The sequence below is a fragment of the Bos grunniens genome, chromosome 15 (genome assembly GCF_055505025.1).
Source record: "Bos grunniens cultivar Pamir isolate PY7600 chromosome 15, Bosgru_T2T1.0, whole genome shotgun sequence".
In the NCBI taxonomy this organism is placed as follows: Eukaryota; Metazoa; Chordata; class Mammalia; order Artiodactyla; family Bovidae; genus Bos; species Bos grunniens.
Genome location: NC_141179.1, coordinates 25,385,469 through 25,396,869, shown reverse-complemented (window position 1 = coordinate 25,396,869; position 11,401 = coordinate 25,385,469).

The following is an 11,401-nucleotide window of genomic DNA, read 5'->3' as shown; positions in this document are numbered from 1 at the left end:
GCATTCAGTGATGGGCAGGTAAGACATCCAGCAAACATCTCCGTCGCTCATCCTTCCTCCTTCCGAGGAGCTGACTGCGTCTGTCATCAGTGCCTGTCTCTCTGCTGGGCTCCCCGTGTTTCCACGCTAATGCTCCTGCCTCAGTGACTAATTCTGTCCAAAGACCATTAACGTTGTGAGGGCTACAGATATGGAGCTCTTCTTTGGGGCAGAGGCTGTGGGGTGGGGAGAAAGAACAGGAAAACCTGAGTCTCTGCATGTTTCGCCACCCTCAAGAAAATGGCTGTCCCTAATTATACAAAATGATAGAGAGAGCAGTTGGCTGTAACCATTGAAAATGACAGTTATTTATCTGAATAGCCTAAAAGAACAGGTCACCCTAGTTAATACCCTAAGAGCACACTTTTCTGTATATGCAATTTCCATCACAGTCTCTGAGTGTTACAGTGCTGGCTGACATCTGCCCTGAGCAGGAAAACAGCTTTTTCTGTCTTTCTGTGGAAACCTCTAGCAAGGCATTTGTATACCGGTACAATGATTTGTGCTAGCAAGTAAGTCATGTATCTGTGGTAGGAAGGAGAAAGATAGATTTGAGTTAAAAAATGAGGGGAACTTCCCTGGTCGTCCAGTGGTTAAGTGTCCACACTCCCAATAAAGTAGGACAGAGTTCGATCTCTGGCCAGGGAACTAGATTCCACATGCCGCAACTAAGACCCAGCATAGCCAAATAAATTAAAAAAAATTTTTAATCATTAGAAAAAAAGAAAATGGGAGATACACAGGCATAAACAGAGCTGTATCCATGTAACAAAATTTAAAGAGTTAAGAAGCATGCATATCCTCTCTGTTTGCACTCATGTAGAAGACAGTCTAGAACTTTCAGTAAACATTGGTGTTTCAGACCTTTTCATTTGAATCCACTAGACAAGTAAGTAAAGATTGTCCTGAAAACTGGATAATTGATTGATTTCATGATCATCGTCATTAGATGCCTTCAGTTCAGTTCAGTCGCTCAGTCGTGTCTGACTCTTTGTGACCCCATGGACTGCAGCACACCAGGCTTCCCGGTCCATCACCAACTCCCGAAGCTTGCTCAAACTCATGTCCATGGAGTCAGTGATGCCATCCAACCATCACATCCTCTGTCGTCCCCTTCTCCTCCTGCCTTCAATCTTTCCCAGCATCAGGGTCTTTTCTGTCTTCCCCTTCCCCTCCAAGATTTGCCTGGGTCAAATTTCTGAATGTACCACTGGTTCAGACCCTGGCTAGAATCAAACAAAAATCCAGTCCTGACTGTTACAGAAAATGCAGTTGTGGTGAAGGGCTTAGACCCCTTACTCTTGTCCCCTTTGGATCAGTGGCTGCATCTCCAGGAGTAGCGGTGGTCGTCAGTGTGGGCTGGCTGCCATGGACACAGGGCCATGGTGAGGGAGCAACTTCCTCTGTCCCTAGAAAGGTGCTGCAGAAACCACCCTAGGGGTGCTGCTACTGCCCTTCAGGGTGGCATAGGGGGATCTCTGGGGTGGTATTTGTTACCAGCCAGCTCTGTTCAACATGTATTGGACACCTGTCATGGGCTAGGAATGGTGAGAGATTAGAACAATAAACATGTCCTTAAGACAGTGTTTGTCAAGTGTCACTCAACATTCTCTACTGTTAAGCAAGTGACACCTGTTACTGCCTCCAGGGGAAAGTGAAACTCACTCAGCCATGTCTGACTCTTTGCGACCCCATGGACTATACAGTCCATGGAATTCTCCAGACCAGAATACTGGAGTGGGTAGCCTTTCCCTTCTCCAAGGGGTCTTCCCAACCCAGGGATCGAACCCAGGTCTCCCACAGTGCAGGCGGATTCTTTTCCAGTTGTGCCATGTCCCACTAAGTGGAGGATAGCAAGGAGCATAATGATCCCTGCCACTAGGGGCAGCAGTCCTGGATGTCAACCCACTGCAAGGTTCACAGTTGGTGTTGCCAAGAAAGACTACTCACACAGGCACTGGATGGAATGATGCTTATTCACCTAGAGAACAGACAGAGCAAGACCAGGTTCAGTAGTGTGGGTCAGTCTCCCGTGGTTGGCATGTCTCATCCCATGGCAGGGAGATGGTCTGTGTGCACCCTTCTTGTACTGCAGGCAAAGGACCCTGTTTTCTCCCAATATAACACACATGCATGAGCAGAAAAAAGGGTACACATCCAGCCCAGGACAGGGAAAGATTCTCCCAAATGAGCCCATGAGGGCTCCTTATCTCCACTGAAAGAAATGTTGTAAGCCCAAGCCACACTCTTTTTTCAACATTTTGTATTGGAGTATAGCCAATTAACAATGTCATGACAGTTTCAGGTGAACGGTGAAGGGACTCAGCCATACATATACATGTATCCATTTTCCCCAAACTCCCCTCCCATCCTGCTGCCACGTAATATTAAGCAGAGCTCCCTGTGTTATATATAGAGGACCATGTTGGTTATCCATTTTAAATGTAGCAGTATGGGAATTCCCTGGTGGTCCAGTGGTTAGGAATCAGAGCTTTCACTGCCAGAGCCTGGATTCAATTCCCTAGTTGGGGAACTAAGATCTAAAAAACCAAGAGATGAATATAGCAATATATATATGTCCGTCCCAAACTCCCTAACCATCCCTCTCACCCACCCTTCCTCACTGGTAACCATGAGTTTGTTCTTTAAGCCAAGGCATACTCTTATGCAGCCATGCAAGAGTGTAGCAAATTACATGACTGCCTTTCCCATCATTCCCCCACAGCAATATGTGTTGGGTTGTTGGGCAGGATATATGTGAAAAAAAAAAAAAAAAAAAAACTATTGTTTTTATAAGTTTAAACAACAGAAAATGAAGGTCAATGTACGTTTCCTCACTGATGAGGACAGATGCAGTGATGCTTGAGGACAGTGGTTTATCCAAAGCTGGAAGAGATACTCTCTACTGGAGGAATCTAATAAGTAAATCAGTGGAAGACAGATGAAAATCAAGGCAATAACTTGCCCTAGTAAAAATGTACAATTAAGTATCAAGAATGCTTTTACAATGATTTATTTTTACATATTAATGTATCAGTTCTTTTTCCAAATTCGTCCTCATTTAGGTTGTTACATAATATACAATGATTTTTAAAAAGTAAATTTTCTAAGGATAATACTCATCAGGAAAGAAAAGAGAAAGAAATCTGTGTACCACAATATAAATATATGGAATTCTGACTAGCTTAAAATAATAATCATGAACCCTCTCTCGTTAGTTTTAAAACATATCTGTAATCTCCAGGACTTTATCATTGGTGTCAAATTTCTGGGGAACTCTCATAGACAGAAAAGAACACAAATGAGTGGAGAGACCCAGCCTGTCAATGGTAAGTGAGTCCACAACTCTGGTTCCTGTGGTCTCGAGTGCATCCTTGAATCCAGAAATTGTGCCTTGATTCTGTGAACTACCTCAATATCCTTTCAATATATTCCATTTGGGACTTAAGCTAGTTTGCATTGGGTTTCTTTTCTTTCAAACAACAAAAGTTCCTGAATGATAGTACATCTTTAAGGATAAGACTTTTAATTCCGAGATGGTGGTTAAGACATCCTAATTCCAGTTTTCCTTCCAGTTATAGATCGTTACAAGTCACCCAACCTCTCTACCAAAGTCTATTGGCTGAGAAGTCCACTTTGTTTCTTAGGGTCCTATAATCCTATCATCTGAGAAGCCTTACCTATGTATTCAGTTAAGAAATTCTGACATTCTAGGACGGACTGTTTGGAGGCCTGTTTGCATAAGGACCCAATGTAGGCACTTAAGCCTACTGGGAGAAATTATCAAGAGGACTTTGAGACAGATCGTTAGGCCTTAGGGCACCTGGATTAAGACTTTAAACCCAAAGGGAGATCACTGGGTTTGTTTTGGTGTTCTAGATTCCTTGCATTCCCATACAAGTTTTAGAGTGATCTTGTGAATGCCTACTGTTTATAAAACAGACTGCTGGAATGGTCTTTGTGGTTGCATTGGCTCTATAAATCAACACGTGAAGAACTGACTTGGTAACACTACTGTGTTTCTGCTCCATGAACATGCTATATCTCTTTGTTTAGCTCTTCTTTAATTTCTCAGTCATGTTTTATAGTTTTCAACATAGATATTTCACATGCCCTTTATTACATGGGCTTCCCTGGTGGTTCAGATGTTAAAGCGTCTGCCTGCAATGCAGGAGACCTGGGTTCGATCCCTGGGTCGGCAATTTCCCCTGGAGAAGGAAATGGCAACCCGCTCCAGTATTCTTGCCTGGAGAATCCCACAGACAGAGGAGCCTGGTAGGTTACAGGCCGTGGGGTGGCAAAGAGTCGGACACAACTGAGTGACTTCACTTCACTTTTATTACATTTATCCCTGAGTATTTTATTTTCTGACACTATTGTAAATGAATTAAAAATTTTCTCAATTATTCACTGCTAGTGCGTAGAAATAGAATTGATCTTAGGTGTTAACCTTGTTATCTTGAGACCTTGCTTAAATAATGTTTTAGGTCTGAAAGTGAAAGTCACTCAGTTGTGTCCGACTCTTTGTCACCCAATGGACTATATAGTCCTTGGAATTCTCCAGGCTAGAATACTGGAGTGGGTAGCCTTTCCCCTCTCCAGGGGATGTTCCCAACCCAGGGATCGAACCCAGGTCTTCTGCATTGCAGACAGATTTTTGACCAATGGAGCTATCAGAGAAGCCCATTTTAGGTCTAGCAGTTTTGAATCCTTAGGACTTTCTACATAAGCAACCATGTTGTCTGTAAACAGCAGATGTTTCACTTCTTTTCCAATGTTTGTGTCTCTACTTTCTTCTTGATTTTTGGCACTGGTGAGAACCTCTATTACAATGTTGAATGGAAGTGGTGAGAGCAGCCATCCTTGCCTTTCTTGGTCTTAGTAGGAATGTATTCAGAGTTCAGCTAATTTGAGCTGTAGGTTTTTCACAGATGCCTTCCATCAGACTGATGAAGTTTCTTTCTATTTCCAGTTTTCTAGCAATTTTAATTTTTATCACAAATGGATATTAAGGGACTTCCCTGGTTGCCCAGTAGTTAAGAATCTCCCTTCCATTGAAGGGGACATGGGTTTGATCCCTTATCAGAGAGCTAAGATCCCACATGTCTCAGTTCACTTCAGTTCAGTCGCTCAGTCATGTCCGACTCTTTGCGACCCCATGAATCACAGCACCCCAGACTTCCCTGTCCATCACCAACTCCCGGAGTTCACCCAGACTCACATCCATTGAGTCAGTGATGTCATCCAGCCATCTCATCCTCTGTCATCCCCTTCTCCTCTTGCCCCCCAATCCCTCCCAGCATCAGAGTCTTTTCCAATGAGTCAACTCTTCGCATGAGGTGGCCAAAGTACTGGAGTTTCAGCTTTAACATCAGTCCTTCCAAAGAACACCCAGGACTGATCTCCTTTAGAATGGACTGGTTGGATCTCCTTGCAGTCCAAGGGACTCTCAAGAGTCTTTTCCAACACCACACTTCAAAAGCATCAATTCTCCGGCATTTAGCCTTCTTCATAGTCCAACTCTCACATCCATACATGACCACAGGAAAAACCATAGCCTTGACTAGACAGACCTTTGTTGGCAAAGTAATGTCTCTGCTTTTGAATATGCTATCTAAGTTGGTCATAACTTTCCTTCCAAGGAGTAAGCGTCTTTTAATTTCATGGCTGCAATCACCATCTGCAGTGATTTTGGAGCCCAAAAAAATAGTCTGCCACTGTGTCCACTGTTTCCCCATCTATTTCCCATGAAGTGATGGGACTGGGTGCCATGATCTTCGTTTTCTGAATGTTGAGCTTTAAGCCAACTTTTTCACTCTCCACTTTCACTTTCATCAAGAGGCTCTTTAGTTCCTCTTCACTTTCTGCCATAAGGTTGGTGTCATCTGCATATCTGAGGTTATTGATATTTCTCCCGGCAATCTTGATTCCAGCTTGTGCTTCCTCTAGCCCAGCGTTTCTCATGATGTACTCTGCAGATAAATTAGATAAGCAGGGTGACAATATACAGCCTTGATGTACTCCTTTTGGTTGCCTAAGGGCAACCAAAACAAGATGCAGCTAGAGAAGCCCTTGCACCTGGGTGAAGAGCCCACAGGCCACAACGAAGACCCAGGGCTGCCAAAACAAAAATAAATAAATAGATGTTGAATTTTGCTAATTGCTTTTTCTCCATCTACTGAGATGATCGTAATCCATCTTCTTTATTCTGGTACCATATTAACTAAAAAGCCTCTTGATGAAAGTGAAAGAGGAGAGTAAAAAAGTTGGCTTAAAGCTCAGTATTTAGAAAACAAAGATCATGGCATATGGTCCCATCACTTCATGGCAAATAGATGGGGAAACAGTGGAAACAGTGGCAGACTTTATTTTTCTGGGCTCCAAAATCACTGCAGATGGTGATTGCAGCCATGAAATTAAAAGATGCATACTCCTTGGAAGGAAAGTTATGACCAACTTAGATAGCATATTCAAAAGCAGAGACATTACTTTGCCAACAAAGGTTCGTCTAGTCAAGGCTATGGTTTTTCCAGTGGTCATGTATGGATATGAAAGTTGGACTGTAAAGAAAGCTGAGCGCCGGAGAATTGATGCTTTTGAAGTGTGGTGTTGGAGAAGACTCTTGAGAGTCCCTTGGACTGCAAGGAGATCCAACCAGTCCATCCCAAAGGAGATCAGTCCTGGGATTTCTTTGGAAGGACTGATGCTGAAGCTGAAACTCCAATACTTTGGCCACCTCATTCGAGGAGTTGACTCATTGGAAAAGACTCTGATGCTGGGAGATATTGGGGGCAGGAGGAGAAGGGGACGACAGAGAATGAGATGGCTGGATGGCATCACCGACTCGATGGACATGAGTTTAAGTGAACTCCGGGAGTTGGTGATGGACAGGGAGGCCTGGTGTGCTGCAATTCATGGGGACGCAAAGAGTCGGACACAACTGAGTGACTGAACTGAACTGATTAACAGTTTACACTGCATTACACTGAAGATTTAAAGTGTTAAACTTCAGTATTCTTCAACTGAAACCCCCTTTGTCTTTATACATTATCCTTATGTTTACTACCAGATCTGATCTGCTAACATTTTTGAGGATTTTTGCATTTATCCATGAGGAATTTTAGTCCTTAGTTTTCTTTTCTGGTAATAAGGGCTACCTTTTTTTGAATAAATAACACAGACGTACGTGGGCCTGTGGGGAGGTATGTTGAGATTACTGTGCTTTGTACTGATTCTCAAATTATACCACTAAACAATTAATCAATCACTCTACTCTGAGATGCATTTTGTTTGTTTAAACATTGCTATAAAAACATAGTTGGTGTAATGTCTTAGGTGATTTCAATGACTCACCCAACTTAGTGAACAAAAGATGTGATAAATCGGGCTTAAACCTGTCACTAAACTGGCAAAAGAAAAGATTCAGCCAGATAGATGGATAGCTAGCTAGCTAGATTAATAGATAGGTGAATATCCTCCCCCCATTTCATTATCACTTTCTTACATTTAGATTTCTAAATGTCAAAATAAAGAAATTCACTTATTGGGATGGGGAGAGAAAGTTTTGGGGTCATCTCAGTAATCCATATGCAGAGAAGTGTCTGAAACACTGGCACATTCTGGCTGGCAGGTCCTTATTAGTGACAAGTCTCGAGTTTCTTTTTGTTTTTTTTTTTTGACAGTTTTCAGTTTAGTTTTCATTTGAGGACCTCCTTTGAAAGGCCGCTATTCTACATCACTGTCTTAACCAGGTGGGAAATATGCTTACATCTAGCTAAGAACTAGCAGAAAGATAAAAACAAACAAATTGATGGAAAAGAGACAAGATAAATGTCTCACATTGTTTCCAGAGGTGAAGAGAGTGGGCAGAATATGGCACTAATGTGTTAAAAAACAGACATATTTTGACAAAACTGACATGAAATCTTTGAAGAGGTCTGCCTTCTAAGACAAAAAGCCACCTTGTCCTTACTTAGGAGGAACAATTTTGAAATCAGCGATATGGACAAAGATATGTGTACTAGGCTATGCTTTGAGAATACAATTATATTAGCAAATTTTCTAACTGCAGCAGAATTGTTAAATAATTATTGAACCATATGATAGAGTATAATGCAACCACTGAAAGTCATATTCAGGACATATATGCAATGTCATGAGAAGCACCCGTGACAAAAAGTGATCAAATAATCCAGATACACATACATTCAACTGTAGCGGCTCAATGAAAAGTAATTGAAAGTAGTTGAAATGAACAACCTTCAGATACTAGACATACGGATAGAATAAATAGCAGAAAGGAATTACCAAATTGGTAATGGAGGTTATCTTCGTGTAACAAAAATTTACATGATTTTTTTTCTACTTAGAAAATTTTCTGTACTTTAAATTTTTTTAAACCTATATTATTTTTCTAACAAGAAAAATAATTTAAAATTGACTTTTTAAGGCTTGTTTTGAGACATATGTCACATATCAAACATGCTGCGTGCTGTGTACTCATGTTCAGTCATGTCTGACTCTTTGTGACCCCATGGACTGTAGCCCACCTGGCTCCTCTGTCCGTGGGATTTCCCAGGCAAGAATACTGGAGTGGGTTGCCATTTCCTACTCTAGGGGATCTTCCCGACCCAGGGATAGAACCCGAGTCTCTTAGGTCTCCTGAATGGGCAGGCTGATTCTTTACCATTAACACCACCTGAGAAGCCCATCAAACATGCTACAAGAGAAAATTTTTGACTTAGCTTTAGAAATACACTTGTGAAACAGCCAGGGATTTAAGATCAAGGATAGCTATGTTTCAGTACGGACAACGTACTTGGACTCTCAGTATTTCGGCGACAGTTCCCACAAACTAAGTTTGGTCTTTGAGGGAAGATTCAAATAGCCACATCCTAATGGCGTGACTGCTCTCATCCTGGCATGTAGGGTTGCCAGCTTCCCCACTTTCGGCACTCGGAACACTACAAACTCATCCCTCAGTGGCTCTGCACTGTGGGTAGTTTTGTAAGCAGGAAGTTGAGCGGGAGGCCAGTGCCCCTGATAAATACCAGGTACTGTTCTACACACGGGCAAGGCGTACTCTCACAATCAGCTCATTTTGAAGCCAGTACATACACATGCTTGATCCTGCTATCTAGACAGTGTCTGTAAACAATATCTGCACCGTGGTGAGAGAAACCCTGGCAACACGGCAAAGGAACACTGGATTTGAGTATCTACATGACACTGGGCAAATTCCTAAATCCCCAGGACCTCACTCAGCTCAGCTAGGAGCCAATAAAGTGAATGATCTTTTCCATACCTCTGTGACAGAACTGTGAATTTCAAAAAGTGTATGTGTGATATCGACAAAAAGATTCTAAATTTTATATGGAAAGGCTAAACACCCAGAATAGTCAACACAACACTGAAGCAGAACAGTCAGATGATTGACGCTACCTAATTCCAAGACTTCTACAGAACTAAATAATTAAGAGAGTATGACACTGGAGAAAGAAGAGACAAGTAGGTCAATGGAACAGAATAGACTGACCACAAATAGACCTGCACAAATAAAGGGAACTGATTTTTGACAAAGGAGCAAAGTAAATACCATGGAGAATGAGTATCTTTTCAACAAATTGCCCTGGGACAAAATGAGTATTGGCATACAACAACAACAAAAAAGAATTCTGACACAGACCTCACAACCTACACCAAAATTAACTCTAAATGAATCACAGACCTAACTGTAAATTTAAAAGTTATAAAACTACTAGAAAAAAAAATAAGAGGAAATCTCAGTGACCTTGAGTTTGTCAACAATTTTTTAGATACAACAACAGAAGCAGGATCCATGAAAGAAAAAAAAAAAGAATGAGTTGGGGTTCATTAAAACAAAAACTTCTGCTCTGTGAAAGACACTACTACGAAAATGAAAAGAGAAGCCTCAGAGAAAGAAAAAATATTTGCAAAATGCACAGCCAATAAAAGATTGTTATCCAAATTATACAAATAATTCTTAAAATCCAGCAATAAGAAAACAAACCATTCAATTAAAAATGTGCAAAAGGTCTAAACAGGCACGACACCAAAAAACGTATAAATGGCAAAACAGCACATGAAAAGATGCTCAACATCATATGCTCTTAGGAAATTGCAAGTTAAAAAGAACACTGAGCTATCAATAATCACCCATTAAAATGGCGGAAATCCAAACACTGACGGCAAACGCTGAGAGAATGTGGAGCAACAGGAACCTGAATTCATTGTTTGTGGGAGTACAAAATGGCAGAGCCACTTTGAAAGACAGTTTGGTGTTTTGGGTTTTTTTTTTTTACAAAACTAGACATACTCTGCTGCTGCTGCTGCTGCTGCTAAGTTGCTTCAGTCGTGTCCGACTCTGTGCAACCCCATAGATGGCAGCCCACCAGGCTCCCCGGTCCCTGGGACATACTCCTAGAGTATGTCTTGGAGAAGGCAATGGCACCCCACTCCAGTACTCTTGCCTAGAAAATCTCATGGACGGAGGAGCCTGGTGGGCTGCAGTCCATGGGGTCTCTGAGAGTCAGACACGACTGAGCGACTTCACTTTCACTTTTCACTTCCATGCATTGGAGAAGGAAATGGCAACCCACTCCAGTGTTCTTGCCTGGAGAATCCCAGGGACATCGGAGCCTGGTGGGCTGACGTCTATGGGGTCGCACAGAGTCAGACACGACTGAAGTGACTTAGCAGCAAACATACTCTTACTATATTATCCCACAGTTATGCTCCTTGGTATTCACCCAAAGGAGCTGAAAACATGTCCACACAAAACCCTGCACACGGGTGTTTATAGCAGCTTTATTCATAATTGCCAAAACTTGGAAGCACCCAAGATGCCTTCCAAAGGTGTATAAATAAACAAATTTGTACATCAATAGACAATAGAATACTAGACAGTAAAACATTATTTCAAATTTTTTTCACTTAATTTTTTTTTAATTTATTTTTAATTGAAAGATAATTTGTTTACAAGGTTGTATTGGTTTCTGACGTACAACAATGTAAGTCAGCAACAAATACACATACATCCCCTCCCTCCTGAGCCTCCCTGCCACTCACCCCTCTAGGCTGTCACAGAGCACCAAGCCGAGTTCCCTGTGTTATTATTAAAGTATTGTTAGCCAGTTGGATATTACTATATACAGACCATAGAATATTACTCAGTGATGAAAAGAAATGCACTATCAAGCCACAAAAAGACACGGAGAGACATAAGTGCATATTACTAAGTGAAAGAAGACATCTGAAAAGGCTACATACTTTGTGATTCCAACTACATGATATTCTGGTGAAGGCAAAACTATGGAGACAGGATAAAGATTAGTGTTCGCCA